Here is an 18,595-nt window from a genome sequence, read left to right on the forward strand (position 1 = left end):
AATGGAACAGGATAGAAAGCCCAGAGATAAACCCACACACATATGGACACCTTACCTTTGATAAAGGTGGCAGGAATGTACAGTGGAGAAAGGACAGCCTCTTCAATAAGTGGTGCTGGGAAAACTGGACAGGTTACATGTAAAAGTATGAGATTAGATCACTCCCTAACACCATACACAAAAATAAGCTCAAAATGGAATAAAGACCTAAATGTAAGGCCAGACACTATCAAACTCTTAGAGGAAAACATAGGCAGAACACTCTATGACATAAATCACAGCAAGATCCTTTTTGACCCACCACCTAGAGAAATGGAAATAAAAACAAAAATAAACAAATGGGACCTAATGAAACTTAAAAGCCTTTGCACAGCAAAGGAAACCATAATCAAGACGAAAAGACAACCTTCAGACTAGAAGAAATTGTTTGCAAATGAAGCAACTGACAAAGGATTAATCTCCAAAATATACAAGCAGCTCACGCAGCTCAATATTAAAAAAAACAAACAACCCAATCCAAAAATGGGCAGAAGACCTAAATAGACATTTCTCCAAAGAAGATATACAGACTGCCAACAAACACATGAAAGAATGCTCAACATCATTAATCATTAGAGAAATGCAAATCAAAACTACAATGAGATATCATCTCACACCAGTCAGAATGGCCATCATCAAAAAATCTAGAAACAATAAATGCTGGAGAGGGTGTGGAGAAAAGGGAACACTCTTGCACTGCTGGTGGGAATGTGAATTGGTTCAGCCACTATGGAGAACAGTATGGAGGTTCCTTAAAAAACTACAAATAGAATTACCATATGACCCAGCAATCCCACTACTGGGCATATACCTTGAGAAAACCAAAATTCAAAAAGAGTCATGTACCAAAATGTTCATTGCAGCTCTATTTACAATAGCCCGGAGATGGAAACAACCTAAGTGCTCATCATCAGATGAATGGATAAAGAAGATGTGGCACATATATACAATGGAATATTACTCAGCCATAAAAAGAAACGAAATTGAGCTATTTGTAATGAGGTGGATAGACCTAGAGTCTGTCATACAGAGTGAAGTAAGTCAGAAAGAAAAAGACAAATACCGTATGCTAACACATATATATGGAATTTAAGAAAAAAAAATGTCATGAAGAACCTAGGGGTAAGACAGGAATAAAGACGCAGACCTACTGGAGAACGGACTTGAGGATATGGGGAGGGGGAAGGGTGAGCTGTGTCAGGGCGAGAGAGAGTCTTGGACATATACACACTAACAAACGTAGTAAAGTAGATAGCTAGTGGGCAGCAGCCACATGGCACAGGGATATTGGCTCGGTGCTTTGTGGCAGCCTGGAGGGGTGGGATAGGGAGGGTGGGAGGGTGGGAGATGCAAGAGGGAAGACATATGGGAACATATGTATATGTATAACTGATTCACTTTGTTATGGGGCAGAAACTAACACACCATTGTAAAGCAATTGTACCCCAATAAAGATGTTAAAAAAAAAATTATCCACTTTAAAAAAAAAAAAGAAAAAAAGGGAGAAGACTCAAATCAATAGAATTAGAAATGAAAAAGGAAAAGTAACAATTGACACTGCAGAAATACAAAGAATCATGAGAGATTACTACAAGCAACTATATGCCAATAAAATGGACAATCTGGAAGAAATGGACAAGTTCTTAGAAAAGCCCAAGCTTTTGAGACTGAACCAGGAAGAAATAGAAAATATAAACAGACCAATCACAAGCACTGAAACTGAGACTGTGACTAAAAATCTTCCAACAAACAAAAGCCCAGGACCAGACGGCTTCACAGGCAAATTCGATCAAGCCTTTAGAGAAGAGCTAACACCTATCCCTCTCAAACTCTTCCAAAATATAGCAGAGGGAGGAACATTCCCAAACTCATTCGACGGGGCCACCATCATCCTGATACCAAAACCAGACAAAGATGTCACAAAAAAAGAAAACTACAGGCCAATATCACTGATGAACGTAGATGCAAAAACCCTCAACAAAATACTTGCAAACAGTATCCAACAGCACATTAAAAGGATCATACACCATGATCAAGTGGGGTTTATCCCAGGAATGCAAGGATTCTTCAATATACACAAATCAATCAACTTAATTCACCATATTAACAAAATGATGAAGAAAAATCATATGATCTTTTCAATAGATGCAGAAAAAGCTCTTGACAAAATTCAATACCCATTTATGATAAAAACCCTACAGAAAGTAGGCATACAGTGAACTTATCTCAACATAATAAAGGCCATATATAACAAACCCACAGCCAATATCATTATCAATGGTGAAAAACTAAAACCATTTCCTCTAAGATTAGGAACAAGACAAGTTTGCCCACTCTCACCACTATTATTCAACATAGTTTTGGAAGTTTTAACCACAGCAACCAGAGAAGAAAAAGAAATAAAAGGAATCCAAATTGGAAAAGAAGTCAAGCTGTCACTCTTTGCAGATGACATGATACTATACATAGAGAATCATAAAGATGCTACCAGAAAACTACTAGAGCTAATCAATTAATTCGGTAAAGTAGCAGGATACAAAATTAATGCACAGAAATCCCTTGCATTCCTATACACTACTAATGAAAAATCTGAATGATAAATTAAGGAAACACTCCTATTTACCATTGCAACAAAAAGAATAAAATACCTAGGAATAAACCTACCTAAGGAGACAAAAGACCTGTATGCAGAAAATTATAAAAAACTGATGAAAGAAATTAAAGATGATACAGACAGATGGAGAGATATACCATGTTCTTAGATTGGAAGAATCAACATTGTGAAGTGACTACCCTACCCAAAGCAATTTACAAATTCATCACAATCCGTATCAAACTACCAATGGCCTTTTTCACAGAAGTAGAACAAAAAATTTCACAATTTGTATGGAAACACAAAAGACCCCAAATAGCCAAAGCAATCTTGAGCAAGAAAAACATAGCTGGAGGAATCATGCTCCCAGTCTTCAGACTATACTACAAAGTTACACTAATGAAGAAATTATGGTACTGTCACAAAAACAGAAATACAGACCAATAGAACAGGATAGAAAGCCCAGAGATAAACCCACACATGTATGGTCACCTTATTTTTTTCTTTTTTTTTTTCCTTTTTTGCTGTACGTGGGCCTCTCACTGTTGTGGCCTCTCCCATTGCGGAGCACAGGCTCCGTACGCACAGGCTCAGCGGCCATGGCTCACGGGCCCAGCCACACTGCGGCATGTGGGATCTTCCCAGACCGGGGCACGAACCCGTGTCCCCTGCATCGGCAGGCGGACTCTCAACCACTGTGCCACCAGGGAAGCCCGGTTACCTTATTTTTGATAAACGTGGCAAGAATATACAATGGAGGAAAGACAGCCTCTCAAATAAATCGTGCTGAGAAAACTGGACAGCTACATGTAAAAGAATGAAATTAGAACACTCCCTAACACCATACACAAAAAGAAACTCAAAATGGATTAAAGAGCTAAATATAAGGCCAGACACTATCAAACTCTTAGAGGAAAACATAGGCAGAACACTCTATGACATAAATCACAGCAAGATCCTTTTTGACCCACCACCTAGAGAAATGGAAATAAAAACAAAAATAAACAAATGGGACCTAATGAAACTTAAAAGCCTTTGCACAGCAAAGGAAACCATAATCAAGACGAAAAGACAACCTTCAGACTAGAAGAAATTGTTTGCAAATGAAGCAACTGACAAAGGATTAATCTCCAAAATATACAAGCAGCTCACGCAGCTCAATATTAAAAAAAACAAACAACCCAATCCAAAAATGGGCAGAAGACCTAAATAGACATTTCTCCAAAGAAGATATACAAATTGCCAACAAACATGTGAAAGGATGCTGAACATCACTAATCACTAGAGAAATGGAAATAAAAACCACAATGAGGTATCACCTCACACCAGTCAGAATGGCCGTCTTCAAAAAATCTACAAACAATAAATGCTGGAGAGGGTGTGGAGAAAAGGGAATCCTCTTGCACTGTTGGTGGGAATGTGAATTAATACAGCCCCTATGGAGAACAGTATGGAGATTCCTTAAGACACTAAAAATTGAACTACCATATGGCCCAGCATTCCCACTACTGGGCATATACCCTGAGAAAACCATAATTCAAAAAGAGTCATATACCACAATGTTCACTGCAGCTCTATTTACAATAGCCAGGACATGGAAGCAACCTAAGTGTCCATCGACAGATGAATGGATAAAGAAGATGTGGCACGTATATACAATGGAATATTAGCCATAGAAAGAAATGAAATTGAGTTATTTGTAATGATGTGGATGGACCTAGAGTCTTTCATACAGAGTGAAGTAAGTCAGAAAGAGAAAAACAAATACCATATGCTAACACATATATATGGAATAAAAAAAAAATGAAAAAAATCTTTGTGAATAACATAGTGACAGAACAGGAATAAAGACGCAGACGTAGAGGACAGACTTGAGGATATAGGGAGGGGGAAGGGTAAGCTATGACAAAGTGAGAGAGTGGCATGGACATATATACACTACCAAATGCAAAATAGATAGCTAGTGGAAAGCAACCACATAGCATAGGGAGATGAGCTCGTTGCTCTCTGACCACCTAGAGGGGTGGGATAGGGAGGGTGGGAGGGAGACGCAAGAGGGAGGAGATATGGGGATATATGTATATGTATAGCTGATTCACTTTGTTATAAAGCAGAAACTAACACACTATTGTAAAGCAATTATACTCCAGTAAAGATGTTAAAAAAAACCCCACAAAACCATGCTGTTTACAGAAATACACTACAGAATAATGACGATGATGACTGACAGTACACTTAATACCTTATATTAATATGTATTTCTTAAAGCCGTTCAAAAGCCAGTCCCTACCAGGAACTCACTTTAATATAAAACCAGTATTTTATTGCCATAAATTAGCCACTTTGTTTAATATAATGGTGAAGAATCAAGGTCTAAAGAAGTAAAGTCATTTTTTCCAAGATCAAAAAACTTGTTAGTGTCATGGCTATGACTAGACTCACCCTTCTTGTATTTATCATCTACCAATGTCTTACCCTCTACGTTAGTTACCTAATGCTGTATAACAAATTATCACAAACTGCATAGCTTAAAACAATGCACAGTTTTGTTTCCCTATTTCTTTGGATCATGATTCCAGGCATAGCTTAGCTGGGTCTTCAGGACTTCACACATGCCTGTAATCAAGATGTCAGCTGTCCCATCTCGAGTCAGGCCTAGGGAAGAGTCGGCTACCAAGCTTATGGGGTTGTTGGCAAATTCCAGTTCCTTACTGACCACAGAACCAAGGGTCTCAGTTTCTTGCTGGTTGTTGGCCAGAGACCACTCTCATTTCCTTGCCACAATAACCTCTCTATACAGCAGCTCAAAGCAAGGCAGTTTGCTTCAATAAAGCCAGCCCATGAGATGCTAGCAAAACCATGGTATAAACTTCCATAACTTAATCATGGGGGTAACAACCTATCACCTTTGTTGTATTCTCTTGGTTAGAAACAAGTCACAGGTCTTACCAACAGACCTGTGAGGGGAATACACAAGGGTATGATTGAGGTAGAGATGACTGGTGGGTCACCTTTAGAGTTTGTGTACCACATCCTCCTTACTGAATTCTTTGGAATAAGGCATGACATCTTCACCTCAGCTACTGCCATCATCCTGGGTTTTCATTGCTCCCATAAATCAAGCATCCAAGGACCTATCCTTCCACTCATCTTATCCACTTCTGAGATCATATCAGACCTTGCAATTGCTTATAATTGAACAACCTTCCATTCCCCTTTGGACTTAGGTACTCCATTCTCATCAATCAACTTTCAGCTCTTAGGTTATATTTCCACAGATTTTTATGCCCATCTCACAGTAGTATAGGACCTATGTCAAATGCTTTCACATAAAGATTGTGAACCGTGCCAACACTTCATTTATAATTGAAATTTTTGAATTTTTTAAAAAAAAATATCTCCTGTTTTTAGGTTATAATTTCCATGATACTATTTCCCCCACTGTTAGCATAGGACTTGCCATGCACTGAGATGCAATTGATATTGTTGGCTAAATTGATGAATGATTCATAGTTAGAACTAAAATTTATCATTGATCTTCTATCTTCCTCATTCTTATTCACCTCCAAGCTCTTGAAATAAAACTTACAAACTCAATATGTGAACTTCCTTATTATCACCTATTCTGCCTTCTATTTGTTCCATACACACTGTTTTTCACTAGCTAAGATTATTTTCCAAGGCCTAAATGAAAAGCTGTTCCTCAGAAGAAATATTCTCAACTTTCCAAAGATTTTGTTATTAAGGAAATCATTTTCTGTGTTTTAAAGATACCATGTTTCTTGTGTTAGTTTACACTTAAATGATTTTATAAGAAAAATTGATTTTTCTTAAAACAAGTAGTATAGAAAAAAACATTTTAAATGATATTTAGTAAAAATCAGAGTTTATTATGTGCTAATTCTACCTCTATTATAGATAGGAGATTTATGTAGAGTGGTTGACATAGAAACAAGAAAAAATAGGGGTATCCTTACTTAAAGTGATCCTATGTACCTGGTAACCATATGTTGACTAGAATTCCAAAGGCCACAGGACGGACAGAGGAAGAAATCAGAATTTATCAGATAATAACACTTCTCTCAATCATTCTAAATATACATTAGATGCAATTTAATATTAAACTGGTCGGGTGAACCCATCCTTTCTAAACATAGGCAAAAGAATAGATTAAAAAATAATGAAATGAAGAGAAGTTAAGGTATTGAAGGACAAAGAATTTAAGTTTCTCGCCAACAAGTGCTGGAGGCAAATATTGTAACAGAAATCACAACTCCCCATAAATGTTGAGATTCTTAAGGTAAAGTTTAGGGTTCAAGGAGAGACTTTAAGAGTTCAACCCCCTTCTGAAATTTTATACCAGGAAATGCTTATTTTATTCCAGGACAGGACCTCTCTTTTTCTTTTTTTTTTTTTTTTATCAGATCCACAAATGAATCCTTAACCAAAGTACTCCATGACAAAAAAACAAAAATGTTAAGAACTTTGTATTAAATGTTAAAATCACACCACACCAGTTCACCTACTCATCAGGCCTATAATGCAGCCAGACCTAACCAAACATCTAAGAAGGAAGCATTACAATCTGAATCACACATGCCATAGACCTTGCCCTCACAATCCTGGTTACACCTGTCTAGTGCTCTAAGCAAAAGGAAAATTATAATAGCTATATCAGAACTTCATCAGGAATACATATACTTCAGACAAAATTTTCCTAAGAACTGAACCAGAATCCTTTCCCAGGCCCCTCACCTCAGTTACCCTACTCTTTGGACTGCCTTTCTCAAAAATTTCTAAGTCTCCTTCCAGTGCCTGAGATGGGATGAGGTTGGCCCTGCCATTTAAGCTTGGTGATCGAAACCCAGACCAGCACCATGTGGACTCTGGTCACCATTTCAGTCCTTGAGAACTCTCTCTAAGCCTCTTAATTCCCCAATTCCACATGTGAAGTTCACCAGATGCTCTAACAAGCTCTAGGACTCATGCCTATGAAGTCATCCTTGGACCCCAAGCCATGCTCACTTCCAAGAGAGTGGCCTGGCAAGTGAATAATTTCCTCTCCCTTATAGTGCATTTCTTTTTCAAGATTGTACAAAATTGGCCTTCCAGAATGGTGTAGCCATGCTGATTCTGGTGGATTCTCACTTATATTGGCTATGAGTTCAGGGCTCTGGGCTACCAACTACCCACTGCACCTTGGTCTTGAGCTGGAGGACAGACCCATGCATCACCTTTTGCTGGTCTATCAATGCTCACCTGCCCACGCATGTCACTACCGCAGTACCCACTTTGATCCAAGCACTCAAAGGTGGCAGAATGGGTGGTAAGAGGCTTTTACTTCCTGTGCCCTCTGCTGTTGGACAAAGGACAGTCATCACATTCTTAAACGCTCTAGAGCACATGTCAGGCAGCCCTCCAGTGGTGGCTGTGTCTGCCTCTTCAACGGGTTTTAGAGGGTTCCAAGCGACGTCCTCTCTTGCCTCCAACTGATATGCAGATTATCACATTCTGCTGGGTCAATTTTAGGTCCAGCCAGATGAGGAAAGGATGTCCTGTGTATAAATATAACTGTTTTTCTCACTCTACCAACAGTCCCTCCCCTGTCCTTCCACTTGATGGTGGTGTTTGGAAGACTAAAGTATGGTTAATATTGGAAAAAGTTCACATTCTAGGATGCGGTGGTTTAGGGCCTGAAGTGTTCTGTACAAGACAAGGTGGAACATGTGTTATTTTGTACTTATGACGTAAAACTCCAAATGGTAAGTACAACGTGACCAGGAAACAAACCGTTGCTTATATTTTCTTGCATGATCTGAGTAAGACCTACACTTTCGGTCATCACCAAAAGAACAAAGTCATAACTTTTGACAGAATCATTGGAAGCCTGTATTTGTGGGTGGCAGTAGGGATGCTGCAGCACCATGAATAATGACACAAAGAGCATTAAATAAATTGTATCAAGGAACAGCAGAGCAAGAAATCTGTATCGTTGCAATAAAAACAGGTTCCTAAGAGACATGACGTTGTGAGAAAAAATGGAATTGCTGCCTTTTCCTCACATTCTGAGAGATGAAATGAGCCAGGAATAGTATATTTGGCAATAAAAAGATGGAAGAGATGGATACTAGACCTAAGAGGGAAAGATATGACCTGACACTATGAAAAATCTTTATGTACACTGATTAAATAACACAGAAATATGTAACACATCTACCAAATATTCTAAATTTTCATTAAAAAATCACTACACCTCATACGAGGCCATGAGTTCTAGATTTTTTTTTTTAAAAAAACAGCTTTAATAAGATATAATTCACATAGCATAAAATTCATCCCCTTAGGGGCTTCCCTGGTGGCGCAGTGGTTGAGAGTCCGCCTGCCGATGCAGGGGACACGGGTTCTTGCCCCGGTCCGGGAAGATCCCACATGCCGCGGAGCGGCTGGGCCCGTGGGCCATGGCCGCTGAGCCTGCGCGTCTGGAGCCTGTACTCCACAACAGGAGAGGCCACAGCAGTGAGAGGCCCACGTACCACAAAAAAAAAAAAAAAAAAAAAGATATTGAATATCATTCCCTGTGCTATATAGTAAATCTTTTTTGTTTATCTATTTTATATATAGTAGTGTGTATCTGTTAACCCCATACTCCTAATTTATCCCTTCCCCTTTCGCCTTTGGTAATCAAAATTTTGTTTTCTATGTCTGTATGTTTCTATTTTGTAATGCTTATTAATCATTTTTATATCTTCCTTGGGAAAATGTTTAGTCAAATCCTTTGCCTACTGTTTAAATTAAGTAATTTTATTTTATTTTTGTGTCATAATATTTTACATATAAACTGGACACTAAGCTCTTATTAGATATATAATTTGCAAAGATTTTCCACATTTTGTAAGTTGTCGTTTCACTTTCTTCTGTTCTTTAAAGCACAAAAGTTTTTAAATTTGATTAAGTCCAACAATCTATATCTTTTTTTCACTTATATTTTTGGTGTCATATCTAAAAAACTATTTCTTAATCAAAACCTATGATTTAAACCTATGTCTTATAAGAGTTTCAAAATTTTAGCTCTTATACATAGATCTATGATTCATTTTGAGTTGATTTTTTTATATGGTGTGAGGTAGAGAGTACAACTTAATTTTTGCATGTAGATATCCAGTTTACTTTTATTGGGGATTTTGAAGTCTATTTTCATAAGCAATACTGGTTTGTAATTTTCTTTTCTTGTGATGTCTTTGTCACGTTTTGGTATCCAATAATACCGGATTGATAAAAGTTTTGGGTAAGTGTTCTCTCCTTGTCTCATTTTTTGGAAGAATGAGTATAGCACTTTTGTTAATTCTTTTTTATATGTTTGGTAAAATTCACCATCGAAACCATCTGGCTCCTGGCTTTTCTTTGTTAGCAGGTTTTTGATTACTAACTAAATCTCTTTACTTGTTACAGGCATGTTCAGATTTCTTTCTCCTTCAGTCAGTTTTGTAAACTGTGTGCTTTTAGGATTTTTTCAAATTCATCTAGGTTAATCACTTGTTGGTAAATAACTGTTCACAGTATTTCCTTACAATCCTTTTAAAAATTTCTATGAAGTCAATGATAATGTCCCCTCCATTATTCATGATTTTATTGTTTTTTTTCCCCCTTGATTAGTCTAGCCAGAGCTCTGTAAATTTTGTTAATCATTTCAAAGAACCAGCTTTTGTTTTCATTGATTTTCTCTCTTGTTCTTCTATTCTCTATTTCATTTACTTTCACTCTAAATTTTATTTTTTTCTTCCTTCTGCTTCCTTTAGACATAGATTGCTTTTATTTTTCTAGTTTCTTAAGGTTAGAGGTTAGGTTATTGACTTGATATCATTTTTCTTTTTAATATACATATTTACAGCTATGAAATTCCCTCTAGGCATGTGTTTTGTTTCATCCAATATATTTTGAATACCGTGTCTTTTTCTTCAATATTCTCAAAATATTACCTTACTTCTGTTGTGATTTCCTTCATGACTCATTGGTTGTTAAAGAGTGTTTCATGTAATTTCCACATTTTTAAAAATTTCTCAAAATTCCTTATGTTGTTGATTTCTAATTTCATTACTTTATGGTTGGAGAACATACTTTGTATGATTTGAATCCTTTCAAATTAATTGAGGCTTGTTTTATGGTATAATGTATATACCATCCTGGAGAATACAGAATGTGCACTTGAGAAGAATGTGTATTCTACTATGATTGGGTGAAGTCTTCTATAGATGTCTGTTAGATCTAATTGGCTTATAATGATATTCAACTCTCTTATTCCTATTAGATCTTCTATCCAGTTGTTTTATCCATTATTAGAGTGGGGTGTTGTAATTTCCAACTATTATTGCTGTATATTGTCTATTTTCCCTTCAATTCTGACATTGTTGCTTCAGGTGGTATGGAGTTCTGCAGTTAGTTGCTTACATGTTTGCATTGTTATGATCTCCTGATGAATAGCACTTTTATCCTTATAAATTTTTTTATTTGTTTTTAAGAACAATTTTCTCTTTAAGTATATATTTTCTGATAGTACAGCCATTCCAGCTCTTTAAAATTTGTTTGCACAGTATATCATTTTACATTCCTTTGTGTTCAATTACTTGTGTCTTTGAATTAAAAATGTGTCCCTTAAAGACACTATACAGCTAGATCATCTTTAATCCATTCTTCCAATTGCAGCCTTTTGAATTGACTGTTTAATACATTTATGTTTAAGGTAGTTATGATAAAAAAGGATTTATGTCTGTCATTTTGCTATTCTTTTCTACAAATCTTATGTTTTTCTTGTTCCTCTATCCTTACACTGATGCCTTATTTTACGTAAATAAATATTCTCTAGTTCATTATTTAAATTCCCTTGTCATTTCTTTTACTTTTTATTTTCAGTTATTTTCTTAGTGGATGCCTTAGGGATTACAACTAACATCTTAATTTATAACAATCTGGTTCAGATTATTGACATTTTTAATTGTATACAAAAATTTGCTACTATATAGCTCTCTCCCCCTTCTTTGTGCTATTACTATCATATAAATTACATCTTTATATGTTATAAGCCCGTAAATACAGTTTTATAATCATTGCTTTTGCAGTAGTCTGTAAAATCAAAGAGGAGAAAAAAATAGTTACAAACAAAAAGTATATTTATATGTTTTTTAAAATATTTACCTATGTAGTTTACTGGCCTTTACTTCTTCAGGTGGTTTCTAGTAACTGTCTAGTGTTTTTTCATTTCAGAGACTGAAATGTCATTTCATTTCAATGACTCTCATCAGTATTTCTCATAGAGCAAGTCCATTAGTATTTTTTGTAGAGCAGGTGCGAAAGCAGCACATTCTCTCAGGTTTTTTAATCTGCAAATGTCTTAACTTCATTTCTGAGGGAGGGTTTTCCTGTATATAAAATTTTTGGTGAGAGTTTTATTCTCTCAGCACTTTAAATATGTCAGCTTTCAGGACTCCATGGTTTCTAATGAGAAATGATCTGTTGATCTTATTAGGGATGCCCCTTCATGATGATTCTCTTCTCTCTTGCTGCTTTCAAAAATTTTTGGCACTGGCTTGTAATAGATTGATTATGATGTGTCTAGGTGTGAAACTCTGAGTTTACACCAGTCAGAATTTGCTGAGCTTCTTGGATATGTAAATTGACATCTTTCATCAAATTTGCCAAGTTTTCAGTCATTCTTCCTTCAAATTCATGCATCCCCACACACACACACTTTTTTTCCCCTTTCTCCTCTCTTTCTATGACTTCCATTATGCTTATGCTGGTACACTTCATCTTGTAAATAAATACACAGGTCTCTGAGGCTTTGTTCATGTTTCTTGATTCTTTATGTTTCTCAGCCTAGATAACCTCAACTGACCTATCTTCAAGTTAACTGATCCTTTCTTTACCAGTTGAAATCTAGTATAGAGTCCCTGTAGTAAACTTTTCATTTCAGTTATTTTAATTTTCAATTGCCCTCCACTAAGGGTTTGTTATTATTGCTATATGCGGTGGTGGTGGTGGTTTGTTTTGTGAATACCATCCTAAATTTGTTTCCTAAGGACTGTGCTCTTTGCCATTGTGGCCACTGAAGTTTCTGCTTAGTTAGTTTGATGGTCACCTGATTATTGGATTCAGAGCAGCTGTGCATATTTAGCTCTATCAGATATATAAGAAAAAGATCAGATTACTTGACATTCATAGCCCTCACCAATCAATGTTTATTAGTGGTTATTTATTGCAGGTATCTTGCTTTGAACTAACATTGTTTACCCCCCTAATATTTTAGTGCCTATTTATTATGATGATTTTTTCCAGCTTTATTAAGATATAATTGACATATAATATTGTGTAAGCTTAAGGTGAAAATCTGTTGATTTGATACTTATATACTCTGAAATGATTACAACCATAGTGTTAGCTAACACCTCCATAACATCACATCATATAATTACCATTTCTTTTTTGTGGTGAGATTTAAGATCTACTTTCTTAGAAACTCTCAAGCATACAATACAGTATTATTAACTATAATCACCATGTTATACATTAGATCCTCAGAACTTACTCACCTTATAACTGGAAATTTATACTCTTTGAACAGTATCTCCCCATCAACCTCTCCCCATTAACCCAGGCCCTGATAACTACCATTCTAGCATAGTGACAATTTTTAATATATACTATTACATGTGCTGGGCATCAAAGAGAAAAAGCCAAATAAAGGAGGCTTAGGTAGGCTAACCTTAGGTAAAACAGACAATGAATAATAAAGATTATATAGCATAATTAGTATTATGAAAGGGAACTGTAGAATCCCAACTCTTACTATTAAATTCCTACTTGACATTCAAAAAATAATTCTTCTTTGCACTAATGTCTTTTTTCCAATATTAAATATAATGTGTACCTCATAAAAATAATAATTGCATTCATTTCTTTTAACTAGTATACTCATATCCCAACTTAGAACTAACTACAACTTTCTTGTTTGTCAAGGTTGATAACACATTTCCTACTCAGCCACTTTTATTTAATTATTCACTCTATCTTTTAAGCAAGTGTATGCAATTCAGTCCCTACTTAATGAGTGTGAAATGGACCATTGAGTTGTCTCATTTCCCCTGAGAAATGTTGATCTATTTTATTTCCTTTCTAATTAAATAACCTTTACCACTGAGCTTGTCTGAAAACCTTTCTTTTCCTCTAGAATCTAATGTATAAGACATGACACTTTACCTTGTTCAGTGTAAATTCAAAGTAAAGCCATCTTTTTCAACAGAGAATTAATATTTATTTTCTTACATTCTTAGATTATCAATAATCACTTTTAAACATTCTGTATGCTTTTTAAAAAATGTTTCATGAAAAATTATTACCGTAAGTGCACAATTCAGTTATTTTCATAAATTGAACAAATCCATGTAACCAGCACCAATACTGAGAATAGTCAACACTAGCACAGAGTACCCCTTTTTTGTGCTACTTTCCAATGATAATATTCCATCTAAGGGAAACCACTTTTCTGACTTCCAAAATCATCTATTAGTTCTGTAATTTATTTGGATGAGTTATACAGCATGCAATTGTTTGAGCCTGGTTTCTTTCACTCAACATAGTACTGAGATTCATCCATTTATTCTTATTGCTGTATAGAATTCTATTTGTGGACATGCTACAATTTATCCATCCTACTGCTGATAGGCATCTCGTTATTTGCACTTTGTAATAGTTGAGTTTAAGAATATTCCAGAGTATAACTTTTGGTGAACATAGGTAAAAATAACACAGTTATTTTTAATGCACAAAACAAGGAATTAAAAGAATGCTATACAATATAAGTGCTATTAATAGTTAAAAGGGTAACAGCCAGTGATGCTGAATTATATAGTTATCCCTTTGACTAAACTCATCACAGGAACATTTGGCATCTCACTCGTATGGGTCTACCTCGTCTGGAACACATTTATATTCTCTTCTCACTAATGAAGAATTAAATTTAAACATATTTTACATTGTTTTCTGAAAGTTATTTTACCGTGTTTAATAGACAAAAGTTCACATGCCTAGATTAGAGATAACCAGACTAAGGAGAATTAACAAGGTGAAAGACCTGGTTAATCTAAAAAGATGCTGGCAATTAGATGGATGGAAAATGTTATGCATCACAGAGGAGAAAGTTAAACTTATAATTAATAAACTATTAAACATCCATACTTACCATGTTGTATCACAAGAGCATTTCACTAGTATTGATCACCTCACATATTCATAGCCCAAATTCTTTATCTTTTAAAATGCTGATCCTGCCAACATGAATTGATCCCATGCCATTATTTTGTCACATTATCATCTACTAACTGAGGGAGGAGCTATCTCTTGATCTAGGTATAACTACTCTCCTGTCCCTTTTACCTTATTAACTGCCCTGTTTGAGAACAGGAGTGTTTCAGCACTGTATCTAAGTATACTGGAGAATTATGAGTCAATCTGTTTATGTGATTTTAATGATCAGAAATTATAATTCATGGTGATAACCATAATCATATATTTTAAATAAGAAATGGAAGAAAGAAAGTTCATTGTCTGGTCAAAAAATATCAGAGTTTGGTTGTTTGGAAAACTGGTCCCATCCACCTGGTAGAGAATGACTTCCGTGAAATTTTGGAAGGCTCTGCAGAATATAACTAACTTCAAACTGAATTTAAACATTTTTTTATCTTTTCTGATGAAGATTTCCTTCCCATCTCACACTCTCTTCTCAGAGAACCTATTTAAGATTAAGAATCTATTTAAGTTTAAAAGAATCTATTTCCATGCCTTTATAAGGAAAAAAAACAATCCTCCTCCTTGCTGATTGGATAAAATGTAGAAATGGTGAAGCCCTAGCCAATCAGATTTGTTCTTCTTCCATCCAGAAAGCTGGAAGTAGAATTAATTAACCTCCACCAGCTCTTGAACGAAGACATCAAGTAAAGCTGGGCTGGGGCTCTTGTTGTCAGATTACAAATGTGTAAAATCCATTCTGTGAAGATAAAAGAAGTAACAAAGAATACAGCAGATTTTCAGAGACCATATGTCCTCTGGGATGAAAATAGAGCAGATTTTCAGAGAAGACCGTATGTCCTCTGGGATGAAAATATATGGGCTCCTCAGAGGTTTCCAGTGCTTTTGTTCAGGGCTGCGTGAGTCCTAGATATACTCCTAGGCCGAAAGTTCTGTGAGAGAGTCCTGTATCCTTTCTAACATTTCTCCTTTTACTACAGACTGATCGAAGTAATCTTTCTCTGGCAAACAAACAGTCCTTGAAAATGTGTCCAATGGTAATAAATTCAACTCCTGATGAGACAGCCCCAAGAGCCTTTGGACTCAATCTGATAAAACGTCACTGCATACTGGGTGTTTGGAGCCATCACCAGCCCAGGCCGTTTCTCGTTCCTCGTAGACGCAGGCAGTAAGTTCCTGCACCTGGCAGTGCAGCACCGTCCACTCTCCAGCAGTGCAAGCGTCTGTGGCCGTGAGCTGGGGACACCACAGGGACGCTATCTGCAGAAGGCAGAGTGTCTGGCGTAAGGACACCTGCGGGTGAGAAAACGCACCTACAAAGTGGGGGCTCTCTCTTACTCTGCATAGTTGCAGCCTAGTCTAAGCTACCACTGGCCATATTGCCCAGGTCTTGGTATCAGATTTCTTATTTCCTGTACACTTCTGAGTTCTTCCTATGAAAACACTGATAATAATAGAAGAGAGAACAAGGACTCCTCTTATATATTAACTCCTCTCACATGGAAACTCCTCTCACATATTAACTCATTTAATCCTTATAAAAAGCCTAGAAAACACAGAAATGTTAGTAATTTGCTTAGTCATACAGCTAGGCAGGGTAGGATTCAAACCCTGAACTGCAGGGAAAATCCTCTTAGTCACCCCATATCGATAATCTGGCAGTGGGGAGCTACTGCCCCTCTGACTCTGAACTGCACTACGCCTAGGCTCTGGCTGTAGCCCAGTGTTTGAAGCAATGCATTTCTTCGGATCTCACTATCTGTGCTGAAACCAAGCTCTCCACAACCCTCTTGGAAAATGAGTACTAAAGGCCCAGGTACCTCCATGGTGGAGGCTAAGAAGCAGCAGTTCACACAGCTATCCTTTTCTATCCTTTTGCTTATAAACGGCATAATGTTCACATTCTGGTTCTTTCACTTGCTACTGGTAAGTCCTTACACAAGGTCCTGCTACGCTACACCTCACATTTCATCAGTGAAAAGAAGAAAACAAACGTGCTAATCAAAGTTGCAAGACAAATTAAATGACATGGTGTATATAAAACATAATTCTCAAAAACACATAGGCTGTGTTTTCCACCCAGGTCTCACACTCTTTAATATGAACATAAATAAAAACGTATTCAAATATTTGTTCCACACTGCATCTCATACATGGCTTCCTGCTCAGTTTTGTTGCTCATTATTTATTTTGATGTTTTCAGGACACTTTGCAAATTAATTAGCAGACTGCTGCATTCAAAATTCCATTTTCATTCTTGTTTTTCTTCTGAATATTTTTCTCTCCCACTTGAAGTGAAAATAAATCATTAAATTCTATCACAGTCTGATTCTTCCTCACCTTTGAAGTTGGCATCTGAGGTTTCTACTGGAGATACGGATTCTGCAAAGGACAGTTTTATTACTCATCTTGGGTAAGCAAGGATTAGGGAGATAATCAAAGGTCACGGTTAAAGCTGTGCTGAATTACTTTTCCAGACTCCGGGAACACAAGCAAACAAGCTCTTACCAATGTGTCTGTGGAATCAGACTTCCTGCAAGAAAGACTGCCCCGCCTGCTTTAAGACTTTGTATCTCAGCCCCTTTCACAACTGAGAGAGCATCTGCTCCTGGTAGACTGAAAATTATTTGCTGTTTTTAAAGAGGCACTTCCCTTCCTTTGCCTCGCTCATGAGACAAGCCACATTGTCCCTTAAATTCTATGAAGTAGACTGGGATGTTGACTCAGTAATCCTGGGCACCACTGGGTCAGCAGCTGATTTTCTCCCAGTTGGGCCCTGACTCTCACCCATTTTCCCGTCTAGTGACCACTCGTTTGGACTAAACAACAGCTTGGAGGCATTTTCTGCTTGTTTTCTAAAGCCTCTAAACTTATTTACTCTCTATAGGCCCCCACTGAATATCATAAATTAATTAAACACAACTCTGAGACCCATATATAGTTTGGCACTACAGTTTAAGAAAATTCATGGAAAAATCAGAATCAACAGCTTAATACATTCCTTCTTCTCTCTCATGGTTTCCCCTTCCAGCTGGGATATCTGTATATGGATCCCAGCTTGGAACACAATTATTGCAGTAGGAGAGAAGAAACCAGCAGTGAGAGAGATTCTCTGGCAAGTAGCTCTGCACTACCTAGGGAAGGCTGCCTCAGAGGGAGGCGTCAACAGCTGCAGACTGTCATATAAAAGACTTCCAATGGGTTAAGTAACTTTGAAGAAGTGAAATTCTGTCGTCCAATTTTATTTGTCTTTGAATCTGACTGCAAGGACTGCTACTTATTACAGAGCTGCCTAGCAGGTGCTTACAAAGTCACCGTTCTTTATATTAATCCAGACAACAGGCCATTAGGAACTGTGACTTTAGTTTTGGAGGAAAATACAATGTGCTTGGTTGCATTGAAAGAGATGTTCCCATGTTTTCCTTCCTTCTGGTTTTAAACTTGAGATCCTTTCATATCCTTTGAGATTTGCGGGTGATGGAGGGAAAGTCAGACAGTATCTTTTTTGATATAAATAGACTGTCACATTTTGAAAAAAGGGGGGTTCTATCCTGAAAAAAGATAGAATATGAATCATTAGGATTGGCATTCCATAGTAGACCAAAGATTCTTAGGAAGAAAAATAATATAGTTTTATTTTCATCTAAAATTCTAGTCATGTTAGAT

Source organism: Delphinapterus leucas, chromosome 7, assembly GCF_059928025.1.
Source record: "Delphinapterus leucas isolate spDelLeu-1000000601 "Yukka" chromosome 7, BTC_Dleu_Yukka2, whole genome shotgun sequence".
Classification (NCBI taxonomy): Eukaryota; Metazoa; Chordata; class Mammalia; order Artiodactyla; family Monodontidae; genus Delphinapterus; species Delphinapterus leucas.